We start from the raw sequence: 23,387 nt of genomic DNA on the forward strand, positions 1-23,387 counted from the left end.
TAATCCAAAGGATAGAAGCGGAGCACAGCTGTTGAAAAATTGGGGCTAAACACCAAGGTGGAGGTTAAAAATAAACTTTAATTATGACATATATGAGGGAACGCCAGATAAAACCACTCTGACGCGTTTCAGACAAAACCTACCCTAGATCATTTCTCCGGGGTATCTCCAAAGGGCAGTTCCTAAGACTCAGGAGGATCTGCTCCACTGAAGAGTCCTTCCTAATACAAGCGGAACAATTAAGGGCAAGGTTTAAGGAACGTGGTTACAGAGATGGTGATCTGGAGGCTGCATTTGAACAGGGGTTATGCACTGACAGAGCAGAACTCTTAAAGAAAGCCAGATCAAACAAGTCTTACAACAAAAGAGGGAAAATATATTCACAGACTGATCTAACACAAGAGACAACATTGTTTATAACCACGTTCTCTAAACAAGCTGAACAAATTAGGTCCATTTTATACAGACACTGGGATATCTTGAGATTAGATAAAGATTTAGATTTATATACTAAATCCAACCCTAAGATAGTTTATAGAAAGGCAAAGACTATAGGTAGTCATGTTTCACCCAGCCTTTTTTGCTCAACAAAAGACACTATTAAAAATATACCAAAGGGCTTCTTCAAGTGTGGGGATTGTAATCTCTGCAGATATGCGACACCCATTAAATATATCCGAAATGTACACTAAGATCAGAAATATAAGATTGGTTCTTTTATAACTTGTAATACCAACTTTGTTATTTACTTACTCAGGTGTGCATGTGGTAGTGGGTATGTAGGAAGGACCATCAGAGCACTTAGGGCCTTATTCAGAAAGCCTCGATAAGGCCCTTATCGAGCACTTATCGCCCAAAATGGGCACTTATATTCAGATAGCCTCGATAAGTGCTCGATAACGGCCTGTTTCGACGCAAAATTTTATCTCCATCCGAAATTCGCTGACTGAGCAGCGATCAGCTGCTTATCGACCATTTTCGGATGGTTGATAAACTCCCGCTATTCAGAGACCCTCGAGTCGGGTGTCGCAGCCTATCGCAGCCAATCGCAGGCCTAAAAAATGATTTTCTCCCCAAATCCAATTCCCCACAAAATTGTTGGACAATTGGTGGGGAAATGCCTCGATGAGCTGCGATGGGTCGGGACTTGGAAAAATCAGGCCCTTTTCCTGCCTCGGATTTATGCCGGGGGTCTCCGAAGCTGATAGCCATTAAAAGCAGCTCCGGACCCCCCCGGCATGCATCCGAGGCAGGAAACATGCATGTACAGCAACTTCATTACCTTAGCAGCTAACCGTTAAGGCAATGAAGGGGTTAAACACCTGTGCCAGGCTTAATGTAATAAACATACAGTACAATACAATACAGTGGCTAGCGGGGGTGAGTGAAGGGGGAATTTGGCCCTTAGTGGCTGTTTAGGCATTGCGGGGGGGTTGCGGGGGGAGATAACCCCTTCATTACCTTAGCAGTTAATACCGCTAAGGTAATAAAGGGGTTAACCCAACCGCTACCCCCCCGCAAGGTCTAAACACCCATCCTTAGGGCTAATACCCCCTTCACTCACCCGTGAGGCCTAAGCACCCACCCCAGACTGACTATACCCACCCTATACCCATTGAGTAGTATAGTGGTACATTATACCCATATAATAATAATAATAATAATAATAATAATAATAATAATAATAATAATAATAATAATAATAATAATAATAATAATATGGGCATGATAAGCCTCTATAGCACTCAATGGGCACCCAAATAAAAATACAGTAATACATAAGACACACAGTAATAAAACCTAACTATACTCCCAAAAAACACACTTCACTAAATAAAATCAGTAGCCAGCTAATCCAATCAATAGAAACAATTACAACATCAACAATGAATTAATTAAACCATTACCCAATCAAACCAATTAATCCCTAAAGCAACTCAAAATGAATAGTAACACTAACCAATGTAAACAATGAATTAATCCTACATTAATTAATGTAACCATTATAAGACAAATAAATACATTAAAACTATCTCTGAAGTATCCATAAAACACATTAGCTAACATAATATAACATTAAGTACAAGCGCACACCAATCACAAACCTTTTCTTACATTAACCATAAACAAACAATTACATCCAAATCAATAAATACAATAACAAGCGAGAAATGCCCCCCAAATATTGGCATAATAATGTATTAATCTGTACCCTAAAGAGGTACCGATTAATATATTAGCAGTCAATGTGCTTCCCCCAAAAAATAAAAAATCACATCCAAAGTTTAAACCTGTAAAAAGAGACATTTACAAACATTGAATATCTTACTTACCATTAGAAGCGGTGGCCCTCCGACTCCCGGGGTAACAGGAAGCTCACGTACCTTGAAGCCCTCCAACAGCATCCGATGCCATCCGCCATCAGGATCCGGCTCAGGTCCCCCAATCTTCTTTTTTCTTTCTTTACTCACCGTCTTCTATCTTCATCTGTAACCATTTCTTGTTGTTCTTTATCTTCTTTCTTCATCTGTCAATCCATAAAACCCCACGTTAAATCCCAGCCGATGCTGTCTCGTCGGCTTCTTGGGCTCAAATGAGGCGTCACGGCCTTAAATATGGCTTGTGACGTCACATTTACCCTCACAATGGTTAACAGCCACCTGATTGGCTGTTAAAACCATGTGCAGACTTAAAATTTTTTTTTTGCCGTGACATCACTTAAAGGGAATGATGCCAGCCAATCAGAATGGCTGTGCTTCATTTACCTTTAACATGACGTCGGTAAATCCAAGATGGCCGCTGTGTCACAAGGTATTTCAACCAATCAGTGTGGAATTGGTTCCCACGATCTGATTGGCTGAAATACCTTGTGACACAGCGGCCATCTTGGATTTACCGACATCATGTTAAAGGTAAATGAAGCACAGCCATTCTGATTGGCTGGCATCATTCCCTTTAAGTGACGTCACGGCAAAAAAATTTTTTTTAAGTCTGCACATGGTTTTAACAGCCAATCAGGTGGCTGTTAACCATTTTGAGGGTAAATGTGACGTCACAAGCCATATTTAAGGCCGTGACGCCTCATTTGAGCCCAAGAAGCCGACGAGACAGCATCGGCTGGGATTTAACATGGGGTTTTATGGATTGACAGATGAAGAAAGAAGATAAAGAACAACAAGAAATGGTTACAGATGAAGATAGAATACGGTGAGTAAAGAAAGAAAAAAGAAGATTGGGGTACCTGAGCCGGATCCTGATGGTGGATGGCATCGGATGCTGTTGGAGGCCTTCAAGGTACGTGAGCTTCCTGTTAACCCGGGAGTCGGAGGGCCACCACTTCTAATGGTAAGTAAGATATTCAATGTTTGTAAATGTCTCTTTTTACAGGTGTATTCTTTGGATGAGATTTTTTATTTTTTGGGGGAGGCACATTGACTGCTAATATATTAATCGGTACCTCTTTAGGGTACAGATTAATACATTATTATGACTATATTTGGGGGGCATTTCTCGCTTGTTATTGCATTTATTGATGTGGATGTGATTGTTTGTTTATGGTTAATGTAAGAAAAGGTTTGCGATTGGTGTTCGCTTGTACTTAATGTTATATTATGTTAGCTAATGTGTTTTATGGATACTTCAGAGATAGTTTTAATGTATTTATTTGTCTTTTAATGATTACATTAATTAATGTAGGATTAATTTATTGTTTACATTGGTTAGTGTTACTATTCATTTTGAGTTGCTTTAGGGATTAATTGGTTTGATTGGGTAATGGTTTAATTAATTCATTGTTGATATTGTAATTGCTTCTATTGATTGGATTAGCTGGCTACTGATTTTATTTAGTGAAGTGTGTTTTTTGGGAGTATAGTTAGGTTTTATTACTGTGTGTCTTGTGTATTACTTTATTTTTATTAGGGTGCCCATTGAGTGCTATAGAGGCTTATCATGCCCATATTATTATTATATGGGTATGATGTATCACTATACTACTCAATAGGTATAGGGTGGGTATAGTCAGTCTGGGGTGGGTGCTTAGGCCTCCCGGGTCAGGGTGGGTTAATCCCTTAATAACTATACCGCTAAGGTGATTAAGGGGTTAGTGACCATTAGAATGTATTTATTTCCTATATGGTTTCTGGCAACGGAGGACAGAGGGACCTGCTGTTGTGGTAAGTATAACTGTATTTATTTATTTTATTTATGTATGCTAATGCAGTGTTTAATAATGGGCAAATAATCTATTATCCATATCTGGATAATAGTTATTTTGCCCATTACTGTACTGTATTGGTTTGGGCGGAGGGGGGGGGGGGGGGGGCGTGTATTGATCTGTTATTAAATATTTATTTAAATATCCATTTCTTTAATAGTGTAGAGGTGCAGGAGGTCTCCGGAGCTGAACCACGTTGGTTTTATGTCCGGGGACCCCCTGCTTCCCAAGATACAGGCCCCTTTATGGGGTGCCGGTATCCCCCTGCATTGAAAAGTCCCGCGTCACATGACCGGGACATTTCCTTGCATAGGAGATACCGGCAGCCCATAAAGTTGCCTGTATCTCGGGAAGCAGGGGGTCCCCGGACATAAAACCAACGCGGTTCAGCCCTGGAGACCCCCTGCACCTCTACACTATTAAAGAAATGGATATTCAAATAAATAATTTCCGGCGACATTTCAGCTGGGAGAGACGTCTCTCTCAGAGCCGCTCTCTCTGCAGCAGAAATGAATCGCTGGTTTTTGCCTTTTTAGAGGGTTCACGCTCTCGCTGGCAGCAACTCGCCCGTGTTTGGAATTTTGCTATCACTGGTATTCGAGCCTTTCTGAATACCGTGATAGCAACGCCCAAAAAAAAAAACATTTTAAATTCCCTGGCGAATTTTTTTATGAATGTTCTCTGAATAAGGCCCTAAGAGTGAGAATAAATGAACATGTGAGAAGTATTAGAAACAGAGATGAAGAAAGATTCCCTGTTGCTCGCCACTTTATGAACTGTACTCAAGGATCACTAAGTACATACATTCTCATTCAGTGCAATAGAACATGTGCACAACAGCATTAGAGGAGGGGATAGAGAGGCCCTCCTCAACTGCAGGGAGATGCATTGGATTTATGCCCTTGGGACGATGATGCCCAAGGGCATGAACATAGACTGGGAACTGAAACATTTCTTGAAATAGTGAGATAACTCTATCTGCCACATTAATTGTCAATAGGTAATTTAGACTATGACCATTATTATATTTATTTGCTTATCTGTTTATTTGTTATTTTGGTTATTTCTAATATTATTTTTCAATTTTGTATAATATAATACTCTAACAAATTTATTGGTAAATCAACCTCATACCAATTTGATGTGCAGTTTACAGTATCTCTTCAATTGGAATGAGACAATATATATATACTCTTAGCATATATTTTTTATATAAATCCCTTATGAATATTTTTTATGAATTTTCTATTATATGATAACTAGAATTACTTCAGGACTTAGTCTATTTTCCCCGTTGAACAATTTCAATAATCACAATGTATGGAATTTACCATCGTTAAAATGATGTCTTATTCCATGCATCTCATTGGTTCTCATTATCTGTTGGAGACTTTGACATTGGGTGGGTGTTCTTTTTTATTGCCCATCTATTTTGATCTCACAAATAAAACAACATCTTTTATTCATGTATATTTTATTGATTTCATAAATTAAACATTATCCTTTATTCATGCACATTTGGAGATTTATGGTGGGTGATTGACACCCACCATCATAGTGATTATGTTTCATACACATGTATCATGGATTGCATAAAGAGAGGTCTCATTGATTGATATTAGTATTCATACTTAAATACCATGGACATTACTGACCTTATTTTCTGTTTAAAAAACCCTCGATGTGTTTTTTATCTGGTCTGATTCTGAATATATAAATCCTAATTTATGACCATTATGGTTATATTTGACAATGTTTGTGCTAGTAGATGTCAAAACACTTGGGATTCATTCATGTGATATCATCCGCTTTGTATCGATCTACCTCGTAGGAAACCAGTTCGTAACTTTTAAAGTTAACTTGTCTTCTTTGTGTCATTATTTGATTTTGTATGTATTTTAGATGTATCTATGTGTGTTATTGTGAAGTTTTGCTACACTGCTGTTATTATTCGATCCTCTGCACATACGGGATATACCTCCTGTCATGGCAGCTGATTGGATGACGGGTCCCTCCTATGAGACCCGTCCGTCTGATTTTCGCGAAAATTCAGAGCGCGTAACTCCTTTACTGGGGGCGGAGGATCCTCTATAACAGCGGGAGCTTGTGTAGACGCGAACATACTCTTTGAAAAAGGCGTTTGCCTTAAACACGTCAGAGTGGTTTTATCTGGTGTTCCCTCATATATGCCATAATTAAAGTTTATTTTTAACCTCCACCTTGGTGTTTAGCCCCAATTTTTCAACAGCTGTGCTCCGCTTCAATCCTTTGGATTAAATCTTCTCTGCTACATCATGCGTGATGCACACACCGGATCAACTGCCTCATATGTGAGTACTCCTAAATATTCTTTCCATTATTGAGTTGGTGTCACGCTGTGCTCACCACAGACAAGGAGGGACCCCGAAACTGAGGTGAGAAGGATAACACCTGTACCCACAGCTACGGGGACACGCCTGGAAAGTGGAAAATAGGCATCTGGAACCGTACGGGAGTATAAGATAAAGTAAGATACTCGCCGGACGAAAAGGGAGGTTCCAGAAGGATAGTTGGTACCGAGAGCCTGGGGTCCACAGCCGGGAGGTAGGTTGGAATCCGTGAGCTGAGGTAAAGAGTCGGAGAGTTCAGGAGGTCAGAGTGCAAGCCAAGGGTCGAAGTCCAGAGCGGGTCTACAGCCAAGCCGGTTCGGTACACAAGAGATCACTAGGAAAGACAAAAAGACAGGGACTAAGGAAGGCACGACCGTGGGTAACACAGGTCACACAATGCTATGCTCAGCAAACAAAGGAATGGCTGAGCAGGGTATATGTAAGGAGAGAGGCCAATGGGAAGAGGGGGAGGAACGGAGGAGCGGTCCCATGGGGAACAGGGATAGATGGAAATAATGCCCCAGCTGATTTGCTAGACGCGCGGCTTGTGAGCGGTGCACGCGCATCAGGCATGTGCCCCGCACGGGGGAGGTGCGCGCGGCCTGAGCTGGGGCCAGGAGTCCCTCTCGCGGGAGGAGAGAAAGGTGCGTGAACGTGCGCGCGCATGCGCGCTTCTATTGGCAGCCGCGGGGACCAGGGAAGAGGAAGGAGAGACCCGCTCGCGGCGGAGATCCTGTGGAGCAGGAGCCGGAGGGCGCCGGGTGAGTTGTGGCCTGGGAGGAACCCTCTTGGGGAGAGTGTTCCTCGGGGTCTTACAGTACCCCCCCCCCCTTGAGGAGCGCCTCAGAATGACTCCAATATGTTTTTTGGGGAAATTTAGAATGAAAGAGTCTCAGCAGTCTGGGGGCATGTATTTTATGGTAGGGTACCCAAGATCTTTCCTCTGGGCCAAAGCCCCTCCAGTGAACTAGGTACTGCACTGAACCCCTCGTCCTCCTGGAATCCAGAATAGACTGAATCTCAAACTCCTCCTGCCCCTGAACTATGACCGGCTTAGGGTCAATCGGTGACCTGTGGAACCGCGGACTCTGGGACACAGGTTTTAGCAGTGACACGTGGAACACGAGGGGATACTCATGGATGGAGGAAGTTCCAGTTCCAGACGATATGCCACAGGATTGATCTGTTCCACTACTGAGAATGGACCCAAGTACCTGGGGGCCAGCTTGTGGCTCGGAGTCTTCAGTCTAATGTTCTTGGAGGAGAGCCAGACCTTATCCCCTGGCTTGAAGACTGGTGCCTGACGGCGGTGAAGATCTGCCTGTGCCTTTTTACTGTGGGTTGCCTTTCTCAAAGCCTCTTTGATCTTTTTCCAGGATTCCTGAAGATCCTTGATTCGGTCATCGGCCGCTGGAACCCAGGAAGGAACTGAGGTGATGGGCAGCTGACTCGGGTGAAAACCATAATTAATGAAAAAAGGGGATTTCAGCGTGGAGCTGTTCTTTAAAGAATTATGGGAGAACTCTGCCCACGGAATTAAATCTACCCAATTGTCCTGGCTGTCCGCGATGACGCATCGGAGGTATTGTTTGTTCTCTCGGTTTGCCCATTAGTTTGGGGATTATACCCGGAAGAAAAATGGAGGGTGATATCCATCCTACGAGCGAAGGCCCGCCAAAATTTTGAGACAAATTGTGTACCTCGATCGGATACGATGGAAAGAGGAACTCCGTGAATGCGGAATATTTCCTTAACAAAAACACCTGCCAGGGTGGCGGAATTGGGTAGGCCTTTGAGGGGGATGAAATGGGCCTGCTTGGAAAAACGATCCACGATAACTAAAATGGTGTTCATCTCTTTAGAGGTTGGAAGTTCCACCACAAAGTCCATGGACAGATGACTCCATGGGCGTTCTGGTATAGGAAGGGGTTGTAGAAGGCCGTATGGCTTTTTACGAACGGTCTTAACCTGGGCGCAGATTGGACAGGCTTTTACGTACTCCGAAATGTCCTGCAACATAGTTGGCCACCAAAAGGTACGACCAATGAGGTCAGAAGTTCTGCTAATGCCTGGATGACCGGCTGACCTAGAGGAATGACCCCACTCAAGAATATTCTTAAGGAAGCGTGGAGCTGCATACAGATGGCCGACCGGCACCTTAAGGCCCCTCGGGAGGATAGATTGCGCTGCCATGACCTGATCCAGGATATCAAAAGAGTTGGCCGAAATTATATATTTGGAGGGTAATATTGTTTCGGAGATAACTTCGGAATTGTCCTCGAACAGGAATTGACGTGAAAGTGCGTCTGCCTTTTGATTCTTTGAGCCAGGAATGTAAGATATGAGATAATTAAATCTCGGGGGAAAAAAAGACCATCGGGCCTGACGTGCCCCAAGGCGATGTGCACTCTCAATGTAAAGTAAATTTTTATGATCAGTAAAGATTGAAATGGGGGTCTCCGTTCCCTCCAGAAGATGTCTCCATTCCTGAAGGGCGAGTTTAATAGCCAGGAGCTCTCTGTTTCCAACGTCATAGTTCCGTTCTGCCGAAGATTTTTTTTTTGAAAAAAACCAACAGGGATGAAGTTTGGCCTGTAGGGACTGTCTCTGAGAGAGAATAGCGCCAGCACCGACGTCGGATGCGTCTACCTCTAAGGTAAAGGGAAGCCCGGGGTCAGGATGATGCAAAATAGGAGCAGAAGCGAAATATTTTTTGAGGGAGTCGAAAGCTTGGAGAGCTGCAGGAGACCAAGCTGCTGTGTTAGCTCCCTTTATGGTAAGGGCAGTAATGGGAGCCACGGTAGAAAAAAAATTCTTGATGAATTTACGATAGTAATTCGCAAATCCCAAGAATCGCTGTATGGCTTTCAGGGAAGTGGGCTGTGGCCATTCTAAGACAGCTTTGAGTTTGACTGGGTCCATAGAGAAGCCAGTGCTAGAAATGATGTATCCAAGAAAGGAAATGGAAGAAAGATGAAAAGAACATTTCTCTAGCTTAGCGTAGAGATGGTTCTCTCGAAGGCGGGACAGGACTAATTTGGTGTGCTGAATGTGGTCAGAGAAGGACTTAGAAAAAATAAGAATATCATCAAGGTATACGATAACGAAGCTGTCGAGGAGATTGCGGAAGATCTCGTTGACAAACTCCTGAAAAACCGCCGGGGCATTGCATAGGCCGAAAGGCATGACCAAGTATTCATAATGCCCATCCGGGTGTTGAAGGCGGTTTTCCACTCGTCGCCCTGACGGATGCGGACAAGATTATAGGCTCCGCGGAGATCAAGTTTGGAAAAAATTGTTGCCCCCTGAAGACGATCGAAGAGTTCGGAAATGAGTGGTAGGGGATAACGGTTCTTGATTGTAATCTTGTTAAGACCTCTGTAGTCAATACAAGGGCGCAAGGAGCCATCCTTTTTCTTAACAAAAAAAAATCCAGCTCCAGCTGGAGATGATGAATTGCGGATAAACCCCTTCCTTAAATTATCCTGGATATACTCGGCCATGGCTTTGGTCTCGGGTATGGACAGAGGGTAGGAACGGCTCTTGGGTAGGGTAGCACCGGGAAGAAGGTCAATAGGACAGTCAAAGTCTCTATGGGGGGGTAGTACTTCAGAACGCACCTTATTGAAAACGTCCGCCAGCTCCCAGTAGACCGTTGGGAGGCAAGTTTTGTACTCTGCGGGTAGATCCACTCCGGCTATCATCTGTTTGGGGGGAAGACATGTCGAGATACTGGGTACTCCATCGTATGGGTTCTTTATTAACCCAATCCAGTTGTGGGTTGTGCAGTTGCAACCAAGGGAGTCCCAGAATCATATCTACCGATGGAGTGTGGATCATGTCCAAGATAATCTTCTCCTGGTGACCGTCCTCCGTGGAGAGGGATAGAGAACAAGTCTCCAGGGAAATAAAAGCTGGTTGGAGTGGGCGCCCGTCTATGGCCTCCAGACCAACAGGAACAGCTTTAGATCGGAAGGGAATCTTATTCCTATAGGCAAAACTCTGATCAATAAATTTCCCTGAGACCCGGAATCTACGAATGCGAAGGCGGGGATAAGAGAGTTGTTCCAGGCCAGAGAGACAGACAACATTATACGAGTGGGAAGTTTTTTAGGAGAAGGGAAAGAGGGAGAAATTACACCCAACGAGATCCTCTCATACCTTATTGGGTTTTTGCGTTTCCCGGCTGGAGAGGACAGCTTGCCAGCAGATGACCAGGATGACCGCAGTAATGGCACAGTCCACCCTCTCGTCGGCGCTGTCTCTCAGACGCGGATAGCCGATAACTTCTGAGCTGCATGGGTTCGGGCTCATCCATGGTCTGGGAAACGTAAGGGGCGAGACTGCGGCTGGTAGAACGAGGAGAGGTGGTACGAGGAAGAGTGCGTTCAAGTCTTCTCTCTCTTAACCGCTGGTCCACGCGGATACAGACCGCAATAAGATCCTCCAATCTTGTGGGTTTCTCCATAGTGGCCAGCTGGTCCTTGATGGAGTCAGACAGACCCTGCCAAAAGGCTGCGGAGAGTGAGTCATTGTTCCAGGTGGTTTCCGCCGCGATGGTCCGGAAGTCCAGAGCATACTCGGCGACAGAACGATTACCTTGGGAGATATGAAAGAGAGAGGAATCTGCCGTAATCTGGCGACCAGGCGTATCAAATACCTGCCTGAATTCTGGAAGAAAATGAGGATAGTCACGCGTCATGGCAGTATCCCGTTCCCAGATGGAGGATGCCCAGGCCAGAGCCTTTCCGCTCAGGAGAGATATGATGTAAGCCACCCTGGAGCGTGCAGTAGGAAAGCGCGATGGGGATAACTCGAATTGAATCTCGCACTGATTGAGAAACCCTCTGCACTCGTGAGGATCCCCTGCATAACGGTTGGGAGCCGGGAGACGAGGATCAAAAGCCACGGAAAGACCTGGAGAGGAAAATGACGCAGTGCCATGGCAGAGGAAGGCGAGGAATGCTGCAGCAGGGAGAACCTTGAGAGCTCCTGCGTCATGGAGGCAAGCTGCGCCTCTACCTTGAGAAGTCACTCCACGGGGCTTGGTTGCTCAACTTCTTCGGGGTCCATGTCTGTTGGGCTGAGCATAATGTCACGCTGTGTTCACCACGGACAAGGAGGGACCCCGAAACTGAGGTGAGAAGGATAACACCTGCACCCACAGCTACAGGGACATGCCTGGAAAGTGGAAAATAGGTGTCTGGAACCGTACAGGAGTATAAGATAAAGTAAGATACTCGCCAGACAAAAAGGGAGGTTCCAGAAGGATAGTTGGTACCGAGAGCCTGGGGTCCACAGCCGGGAGGTAGGTCGGAATCCGTGAGCCGAGGTAAAGGGTCAGAGAGTTCAGGAGGTCAGAGTGCAAGCCAAGGGTCGAAGTCCAGAGCGGGTCGACAGCCAAGCCGGTTCGGTACACAAGAGATCACTAGGAAAGACAAAGAGACAGGGACTAAGGAAGGCACGACCGTGGGTAACACAGGTCAAACAATGCTATGCTCAGCCAATGAAGGATTGGCTGAGCAGGGTATATGTAAGGAGAGAGGCCAATGGGAAGAGGGGGAGGAACGGAGGAGCGGTCCCATGGGGAACAGGGATAGATGGAAATAATGCCCCAGCTGATTTGCTTGACGCATGGCTTGTGAGCGGTGCACGCTCATCAGGCGTGTGCCCCACGTGGGGGAGGTGCGCGCGGCCTGAGCTGGGGCCGGGAGTCCCTCTCGCGGGAGGAAAGAAAGGTGCGTGAACGTGCGCGCGCATGCGCGCTTCTAGTGGCAGCCGCGGGGACCAGGGAAGAGGAAGGAGAGACCCGCTCGCGGCGGAGATCATGTGGAGCAGGAGCCGGAGGGCGCCGTGTGAGTTATGGCCTGGGAGGAACCCTCTTGGGGAGAGGTGTTCCTCGGGGTCTTACAGTAGGAAAATTGGACCTATAAAGTGCTACTCTAGGGGAACCCTTTCCATGGTACATATCTATAAGACTATTTTGCATTAACAGATGATTGTGCGTTTACCATATGGAGGATCATGACATTAACCCCTACTATGAGTGTTCTATGTATTGGGTCTAGGAGTCACATTTGGCTGGATTAGAGCTGATCCAACATCCATACAAGCTTATGACCTAAGACCGGATTTCAACTATATGTTTCCTTTATATACTGAGCACCGACATTGGAAATTGTCTAAAATTATACAATAAGGATTTATTAAAAAAAATACATGAGAAAATAATAAACATTTATAGTTAAAGTAAAAAAGCTTAATGCACCAATGCTGGTATTTCCATGGAAACATCGTTAAATATTGGAAGGAATGTACACGAGTTACCTTAACAATTTTAGTTATTTTCCAATTCTTTGAAAAAGATACACACAAAGCGCACCAGGGATTAGTGTATGGGCTCACTAAATTTAGTATGCTAAAAAAAATCAATCACTAAAATTTAGCATCAAGAAAATTTAATAATAAGCAAGTCATATGACCCCAAACATGTAAATCAATCAAAATACACCACTGGGAACATAAAAACACTCTCACCACAAACTGGAGACCCCTTTCCTCCCAGTGATGACACACAATAAGACAATAAACAAGTGCTAATACACTAGACCAAAATGGTCACAAAACTGCCAGACCGCCCCCTTAACTGCACTTATATGCGGTACAGAGACCGGGACCCAGCAATAACTACTATAACACTCAGGGGAGCAGGAAGAACCGAGAAGAGCAGGCAGGCTTATCGCATGCAGATACTGAAGATTCAGTCCGGACTGTAACCGCATGCGGCGATGGTGTCTCCGCCCGTGCTCCTCCGCTTCCCCCTCTCCAGCCAGTGAGAAAGCGCATCAGGTGACCCCTTCATGACTTCAACGCATTTCAGAACGGCGTGCTTTGTGAGGAGGTCACACTTGAGGTCACCCACGTTCGTCTTAAAGCCCAGGCTACCAATGAAAATATGCCAATATTTCCTGCTGTCCAATGGCACAGCCCGAGCTGACATAGAAAATATACCCAAAGGACCCCTGCAACATTTAATTAAAGCGCAGATCTGAGCCAATGGTGAAGAAGATTAAAACCTATGAGAAATAAATATTTAACATGTTAGTTACCAGATATAGCAGTTACAAACTAAACATGAAATTATTAAAATGGTAATACATATATTAATACAATAAAATATATAAAACTGCAAACTCCATTATCATCTAAAAATTATTCCACATATCTTATTTTAAAGAAGGCGTCAGCTCAAATTATTCATTAAACACTTACTGTAAGATTGCATTGTATTGTATGTCTTTATTTATATAGCGCCATTAATGTACATAGCGCTTCACAGTAGTAATACATGGGGTAATCAAATAAATAACAGATAATATAAATAACAGATCATGGGAATAAGTGCTTTAGACATAAAAGTAACATTAAGGAAGAGGAGTCCCTGCCCCGAGGAGCTTACAGTCTAATTAGTAGGTAGGGAGAACGTACAGAGACAGTAGGAGGGAGTTCTGGTAAGTGCGTCTGCAGGGGGCCAAGCTTATGTATCATGTGTTCAGAATATCCACAGTGCTATTCATATGCTTCTTTAAGCAAGTGTGTCTTAAGGTGGGTCTTAAAGGTGGATAGAGAGGGTGAAGTCGGGTACTGAGGGGAAGGGCATTCCAGAGGTGTGGGGCAGTCAGTGAAAAGGGTTTAAGGCGGGAGAGGGCTTTACATACAAGGGGGATAGAAAGAAGACATCCTTGAGAAGAACGCAAGAGTCTGGATGGTGCATAACGAGAAATTAGGGCAGAGATGTAAGTAGGGGCAGAAGAGTGTAAAGCTTTAAAAGTGAGGAGAAGAATGGAGTGTGAGATGCGGGATTTGATCGGAAGCCAGGAGAGGGATTTCATGAGGGGAGATGCTGAGACAGATCTAGGAAAGAGTAGAGTGATTCTGGCAGCAGCGTTTAGGATAGATTGTAGGGGAGACAGGTGAGAGGCCGGAAGGCTGGACAGCAGGAGGTTACAGTAATCAAGACGGGAGAGAATGAGGGCCTGAGTCAGAGTTTTAGCAGTCGAGCAACAGAGAAAGGGCGTATCTTAGTTATATTGCGGAGGAAAAAGCAACAGGTTTTAGAAATGTTTTGAATGTGAGTGGCGAATGTGAGAGAGGAGTCGAGTGTAAGATGCTTTGAAGCAAATGTAAAAATCCACTCTTGTTCTTTCTTTAACAATCCTTATTGGCAAAATTGATTAGACCAAAATGGTCTTCAATAAGAAATACTACTGTACATTTTTAAAGTTGACAAATAATCTGGAAGCAGGATGGTATTTTGAGCTCCTTCACTTTTTTATTACTTTACTAAGGAAGAAAATGCTACAGTTTGAAGTACAGTACATAGATTTTGAAGCATCGCCACTGCTATATTTATTTTTGCTAACTAGTTGCATAACACTGTTCGTAAGTCACATGTGACCAACGTGTGTGCTTTATGCAGGTATACATTGGTTTATTTAAAATAAAATCAATCTTAACAGGTGCATTGAAATTTGGAATTTGCATTACACGGCCCTTGAAAAGGTCTTATAAAGATAAATATGTGGCTTACCTTTAGGAGAAACCAAGGGAATCTAGATATTGTAGGACTGACATTTATAACAGCTGTACTCTCTATGGTAATCTTACTAATTAACTATTTTTAATTGTACTTTCATGGACCTGGAAAAAGTTCAGCTAATATGCCATAATTCATTCCATTCAGCTTCCCACATGAAGGTGCATATGCTTTGATATCATTTGAGATCCCATCTGGAGATTTGCTAAGCAATCTTAAAACATAGGTTGTCAGATCAGCCTTCTTTTCTTCCTTGTACCTTAAAACAGCATGTAGGTCCTTAGAAAGTGCGTACCACTGAGCCAACACATGTTATGTATAATCATTGAATGTCAGAATGTCAAGTCAGCTCACAATAAAACAGTTTGAAGACATTTGTATAATAACCGCATGGTGCTAGTTCTTAGCAAACAATTTACATAACAGTAAAGTAAACTGTTTCTAGTAATTGCACATGTAGATGATGCAGCTAAAGTTCACTTAACTGTACAATGTTTACAAATAACTTATTTTTACAGTATGCTTCAGCTATATGATTATGACATACCGTACATATTGCCATTGTTTTATTTCTTCCAATCTTCAATTTTCTTCTAATTTTCTTGGCAAATATGTTAACTATTACCTTAAGAGGACAAAGTTAATTTATTTTATTTTTATTTTCACTACCTTTTTAAATACACTTAGGGGATGATTCTATACTTGCTGAAGCAACTATTCATGCCGAAAATCTCTCTAGGTTTAAATTGGCAGATATAGAATAAGGTCCTTAGAGACTAGGATTACAGTGTACATATAGTCACATATTTCTCACAGGAAACTACTTATACTTACCACTCACTTACTGAATTTCTAAGAAGGTAAATACTTGAATGAGAGGTTAATTTGTATTGTTTTTATTTTTATACTTTATTTATAATAAACTAACATGTGTATAGGACCTGGAAGAGTGAAATGTCTTTCCGGATCATTATCAATGTTTCCATAATAGATGTTGGCAAGGTTCTGAGCTGTGAAGGAAGAAGGTTGAATTGGTGTGGTAATGCAGAGGAGGGAGATGATGGTAAGAAACAGATACTGATGATTTAAGAACAGAGAGGCTAAAAGGAAGGTATGTTTGATTAGGTAAAGCTGTGTGTGATGATGGGGTAGCTAGTTTTCAGAATAAAGGTGAAGCCCTGCTAGCTACCCCTAAAAGCAGACAATGAAAGTGTTTTGAAACTCTATGTGTTTTAGATGCAAACCTGGGACTTTGGGGGTGGGATTTTAATAGTTGACACTGGGGGACAAAAAGTTTATAAAATACATAAATAAATAAATAAAATGTTTGTGACAAAGTTACCGGTTGTCCCATAATTTTACCCGCATATCATGCCTGATTGGCGGACTCCCATATGTATTTTAATCCCGTATGTTTCCCTGTTAATATTGCCCAGCCAGCAAGTTATTGAAACTTGGTATTAAAACTTGGCAGCCAAAAAGCCAAGTTTTATCATCCATATCCCTGAGCCCAGGTAAGAGAAAGAAATTTTTGTTTAAAATGTGCATTCATCTTTATGGAGGCAGTCTCGGTAACTTGATTAGCCGAGATGCCTGCATAGAGATAGTGGATCAAAGGGGAGGATGGGAGTAGCGGGCTGTCTGTCCATCTGGTTGAGCGGGGAAGGGCAGAGAACCATGTCCAGAGACAAATGCTCCCTGCGGGGGAGACTGTTCTCCATACACTTTGGAGCCTACCCAGTGGGAGGTATGGAACTGTCAAGGGGAAGCCGTTGCTCGTAGGCACTGTTCCTATTTGCCTGTTCGAATTTCCCACTTGCTCTACCTGAGCCACTCAATACACCCCTCCTCTGATGAGTGCAACAAGCCAAGCTTCCCGCTTGTGAGTGGTTGTTGCACTATGATCTTTGCGCTGGTTGGTCAGCAGTCCCTGCTCCATGTTAGATTTAGGACACCAAGGTCTCTGTAAGGGGACTGCCCAATCAGAGAACTAGTCCATATTGACAATTCCTAGACTTGGTCCGGTGAAGAAGGGGCAGGATTTTCAGAGGTGCATTGCTCGCAATAGCAAAACACTAGGCATTGAGGTGCCAGAGAAGCCTAAAAAAGCTGAGGAAAAGTTCTATGTATGCGGCCAAGTTCTAACCAATGAACAAAGACCTTGCCAGTGGGGTAAGCAAGGTATCTATCCCGTAGATAGTATTGTGGGGTTCCTGGACGTGGAGCGGACTGGGTAAGCCTTCCTGAAGCAGGTGCCCTGCACCTAGTGAGGCTAGAGACTCCCCCCCAGGCCCCCAGTTAAGTGTGTATTTCCCTTATTTTGTGTTACATTGTATGCTTGCTGGTTTTACCAGAATAAAGTCTATTTTATTCCACTTCTGTGTCCTGCCTAGTGAATTAATCCCGGAAGGTAATGGTGTTAAAAGTACTTGGCTCCCGTGTCACAGTTTTATTGGAAGAAGCATGAATTTAAAATGGACAAAGTCTGCACTGCTATATAGTTACCTTCACAGGTGCTGGAGGTGCTGGAGCCCTTTTAGAAGTAGTGAATTTTAAGTGTGTGCCATGGTTGTTGTTGTAATAGTAATTAATTGTATGCCGTGCCAACTAAGTCTAGGATTTTTAGGAGAGTACTTTTGTACAGGGAAGTTAGATATGTAGCAGGGTTCCCCCTGGGCTCCCCTAATTATCTCCACTGCGGTTGTTGGCGCGGGTGCCGCCACAGACAGCGGCAAACCGGTGTTGTGGTGGTTCCACGGTGCACCCAGCTAGCGGTAACGCCATCTTTAAAGCTGCGCATACGCAGAGTAGCCAGGGTACGGTGACCAGTAGGGAAAGATGCTTGCGCATGCACAGTAGCTCATGAAGAACGGCAGCCATTGCCTAAAGGCTCCGCATGGGGATCTACAATCTCCAGCAGCCCATGGTCTGCAATCACATGCTGCAGCAGAACCAATAGGGCTGCAACAATCCCCTGCAGGAAAAAGGATACATTTTGAGAGTCTGCACCACGAGTCAGTCGGAGCTGGGACAAGGACAGGAAAGGAGGTATGTGCAGGTGTCTGTGGCATCTGCACTAGGCCAGAAAACCCCTGTTAGGCCCCAGCTAGGCCCCGACTCCCCTCAGAGTGTGGTTGCTGCAGGGACCGGCCCATATGGTAGTGACACGGCCCTGTAGTGCCATAGAGATTGAGGGACACAGCCAGGATGCATTGGTATCCTGGCCCTTGGTGGTCTGCAACTAGATAACCCTCTATATAGTTAGAGTCATTCTAAAGGTGGATCAATCCACGCGGGAGCCACCCACTGTAGAGGCGGAGGCTTTGCGGAGAACCTTTCTGGATCCGTGTATCCCAATGACAGCATCTGCGTGCCCGGGTGTGGCATCACCCTGCAGGTACTTCATCGCTACCCGTGCATCAACGTACACCTCAATTTTAGTGGGCAGCGCTCTGTCTCAAAAAACTTGGGTGGGTGTGGGACTATCAGGACACGGTGTTGGGGACACGGTGTTGGGGGACACAGTGTGGGGTTACCGCCCTGCGAGGCCTAGTGTTACAGTTGTGGCACTATTGTGTATTTGGTTTCTGATCATTATTATGCATATAATAAACTTGTTCTAATAATAACATTGTGTATTGTTTATTGTATGTGTCCTGTAACGAGGTCATTTTACACCATAAAATCTCGTACAGTGGGAGGCGCTACCGAGCATCGTTCCAGGATACACCCCAGGCTCCCAGCAACGGAGGATCAGGCCTCCTGTGAGCCATGAAGACAAGAGGTGCGAGCGCAAAATACTGTATATTGAAAAAATGGAGAAAAATATTAGAAAAATAAACAATACTGTCCTGTAATGGGTGCTGCAACTTGGGTGGATTCGGTCCAAATCCACTATAGGAATAGGTGTAGAAGGGTCAAATGCTCACTCTCATCCAGGTATACAGAAAATAACCAGAATAAACACCAAAAATAGTGCAATACTGTATAATGATGACATTTTTCGAATAAGAAATAGTAGTAATTTCACTCACATTTTATGTGAGCGATATAGACATTTAGGTTGTTACTGTATGAGTAACTAACTCAGCAACAGGTCTTTTTCCCCCTGGAAACATGGAATACTCTTGACGGGACTGGTTACTCTCAGGAACGACAAGGAGAGGACAATAGGATAATGTTGACAATCTTTAGAGCAAGTAGTAATAAAAACATAAACACTTACAGGCAAGTAAGCCAAAGTCAGCAATGGGACCCCCCTGGGTGATATGGTAGAATAGTCCAGGAAAGAAACCCTTTTTATGCAACAACCCTTATTTTGGCCTTCCACATCCAGTCAATGTATTATAGGGGGCTTCTTTTAGTGTCCACATTATTATGCTACAATACCACTGCTTCAGTAGCTCCACAGCGCCTGTAAGATTAACCCTACGAATTTCATCATTGAGAATTCTTTAAGTGGTATAATGTAGTGTCCTCTCCAGTCCTCTCTTTTAATAAATGAATTTTGCGCCGTTTTAAATATCTGTGACGTTACGTCCAGTTTGCGTTCCACACGGATTGTTCCTTCCACTTCCGGTTGCATTGGACAAGTGTGTGACATCTCCTAAGCCCTCCTGTAGCCGTCAGCCAATGGGTATTTGTGAAGACTTCCCCACACTTAGCACAAAACATCGTGGGTTGTCCTATACACAAAGCCAGGTGACATGACGCGCTATACACAGTGGGACTGTGATGGATAAATAAAGCAATCCTGACAGGGGTCATAGATAGTAGCACTTAAGCTAAAAGTACACCCTAAAATTTGAATAATATATATGTAACAATGCCAGTGATATCCTAACTAGAGTATACAGCTCTGCTAGGTGCAACAGGCGACCTTAGCAGGTATAATATATGACAATGTGAGAGAGGGGATCGGTGAGACAGCCAAAACTGAGGAAAAAAGCAGAACTCACCGGCCAAAAATGATTTAAAAAAAGAATCTTTATTAAGCTACATAAAAATGTGTAACATCCAAATGAAGAACAGGCGCCTCCTCCCACGCGTTTCATGCCGTCAGTGGTGCTTTCTCAAGAAGCATAACAAGAGAGGAGGGGAACAGCTATTTAAACCCCTCCTTTATAATTAAAACATTGCACACACATGTGTGCTTACCAAGAAGACTATGAAACAGCAATTACATGAATACATAGGAAAAATGTAAATGGTGTAAGAGGAGGCAAAACATAACCCCGTGGCAGTCCCACGGGTCTGAAGATAGAAATTCCCATCGAACATAAAGTAATTTTGCGTGAGTAAAAAGTGTATGCTGTCTAAATGAAAAACTATGTAAGCAGGTGAAAATGTTTGAGCAGAGCGTAAAAAGTGTTCAACGGAAGCAAGCCGTCTGTGTGTGAAATTATGGTGTATAAAGAGGATATGTCGAGTGTAACCCAAAAAGAGTTAGGTGTCCAAGTGTAGTCAGAAAAGAGTGAAAGAACATGAGAAGTGTCTAATAAAAATGAAGGAAGTGCTGTGACTATGGGTTGCAAAAAGTGATTAACATACCTGTATTGTGATAAGTGCTCCCCCAGTAATCCTAAACTGGAAATGGTGGGTCTACCTGGGGGGCAGTGAAGTGATTTATGTATTTTCGGTATGTGATGGAAAATGGGCTATAGAACATATTAAGACTAATCTAAGAGGGGGCGATAGAATAAATTATCTTCATAGAAGAGAAGCCTTCTGGATATTCACTTTGGATACGTTGATACCAAAAGCTCTTAATAAAATGAATTCATATATAATGCATTGTGCATGTATATTTTATATATGTTTCATATGCTGTGTTCTTGAACCATCTTCATATACAATTGACATTTATTAAGTTCATGATCTGTTCAGAGTAACGTTTTTGCATATCTTGTTATACTATTGCTATAACCAGTGCATCATTTAGGAGTGAGTCCAGTAACATATTTGCTGTTTACCTCTATAACATATATTGGTTGAATATATATGTTTTTCACTATGTAAAGATGACTTGGGTGTTAGTCATACTCCTTAGCCCAAAGAATTTTTTGCAAATAACAATACAATTGTTTGATCATCTCTTCAAAACAATATGTCTTTATTTACCATCTCAAACCAATTATATGCTTTAAATAATAGGGTTAATACATGAGGGGTTAAACATTAGCATGTAGATTCTCGTTTGAGCACTGGTTTTTGTCTTATGTCTTTTTTCCTATGCTGTGTTCATTTAATTGCTGTTTCAAAGCCTGCTTGGTAAGCACACTTGTGTGCAATGTTTTAATTAGAAAGTAGGGGTTTAAATAGCTATTCCCCTCCTCTCCTGTTATGCTCCTTGAGAAAGCGCCAGTGACAGCGTGAAACGAATGGGAGGAGTAGCCTGTTCATCATGTGGATGTTACACATTTTTATGTAGATTAATAAAGATTCTTTTAATTTAATCTTTTTTGGCCTGTGAGTTCTGCTTTTTTCCTCAGTTTTGTCTGTCTCACCGATCCCCTCTCTCTACATGCCTTTGGATTGGAGAAGACGCTGACAAGAGACGCAGGATCTTTAATGTTTCAGCATGGCCAAGAAGACAAGGGGCACGGCGACATATTGTGAGTAATGTGTTAACTCCACGCCGACTTGTTATTCATTTTGGGTTCATGTTTCTACTCTCAGCAGTTTATCTACCCATGAGACTTTCAACATATCTCTGGCATTGCCCTGCTGATGCATTCCCTTACGGAGAACCCGCATACACCTCTCAAATAGTGCCTGTCTCATTCACCGTGGTTAAGCAATTTACTATGTATCACTCACAAAGCGCTGTTCCTTGAGCTTGCAGCCGTTTTTGCTTTACTTAATAATATATGACAAGGATAAATTCCTAGAAGCTAGTACATTACATCACTATCCTAAATGTGAACTGCTACTATGAGGGAGGCAACAGAAGATCCTTGGCAGCATTACAAGAACTAACTAAGATAATATGAACTAAATAGTGTTCACTTCTAGCAGATATAAATACATAGTAATACAAAAAAAGTCAAAAATGATCTATAAATATATTTGAAAATTATTGAATAATTGTTAATTGATTATAATATATATAAAATATATATAATATTGAAAAATTAAAAAATTAGTAAGTTGATAAAATACTTAAAACGATGGTGGAAGATTTTCTACAAAAGAGAGAGATATTGATAAATATTAGATGCATAGAAAGGGGAGGGCAAATAGTCAGACATCATACCCTTTATGTTAAAAAGGCATTACAATCAAAATCAACATTTAATCAATGAGCTAAATGAGCTTTTAACAGAATGAAAAACAATTTGCATTTTAAATGACAGTGAATTTCGTTTTTTAAACACTATTTATCCAAAGGTGCCAATTTTCTATGTTTTACCCCAAATCCATAAGGATATCAATAGACCTCCTGGAAGGCCCATAATAGCAAGCATTGATTCGGCAACATCTAACCTACAGTATCAGAATACATCAACACTTTTCTCCAGTCATACTGTATGTTACGGCATTACCTTCATTAATTAGAGACACTACCCACATCTTAAATACTCTTAAAGATATCATATGGCAGGATAAATAAATATTCTATTAACTGTGGATGTTTCATCACTATATACTGTAATTGACCATGAGCATGAGTGTGCAGCGATAGAACGGATTTTAAGAGAGAAACAACTTTTAAAAACAGAACTGATCGATTTTATTACTCAAAGTATTCGGTTTTTCTATCACATAATTATTTCCTATTTAATGATAAATTGCTCAGAAAAAGAGGTATACCACAAACAAGCTGAGATTTTGGAGAAATAAAATATGATGGAACGATAATAAGTAAAGCTAAAAAAAAGTGGATGAGATGAGTAGAGATAAACTTCTATTGATGAACATTGAGAAGAAAGCAATGTAGGACAATGTTATTCAGTTCATAACATGCTTTAATAGAGTCATATAAAATACAGCAAATCATTAAAAAGCACTTGCACATTTTAAAAAGAGGAAATTTATGACAGAGTTCCTTCCAGAAGTGCCCCATGTGGTACTTACGAGAGCTAAGAGTTTAAAGGACCAACTAGCTCCTAGAGGTATGAAAAAGACTACTACAGAAAAAAATAAGAAGTCTTGGCTTGGAGATAAACCTAAAGGCTTTTTTAAATGTAACACGTGCAAAGCATGT

This window comes from Ascaphus truei, chromosome 1 (assembly GCF_040206685.1).
Source record: "Ascaphus truei isolate aAscTru1 chromosome 1, aAscTru1.hap1, whole genome shotgun sequence".
NCBI classification, from domain to species: Eukaryota; Metazoa; Chordata; class Amphibia; order Anura; family Ascaphidae; genus Ascaphus; species Ascaphus truei.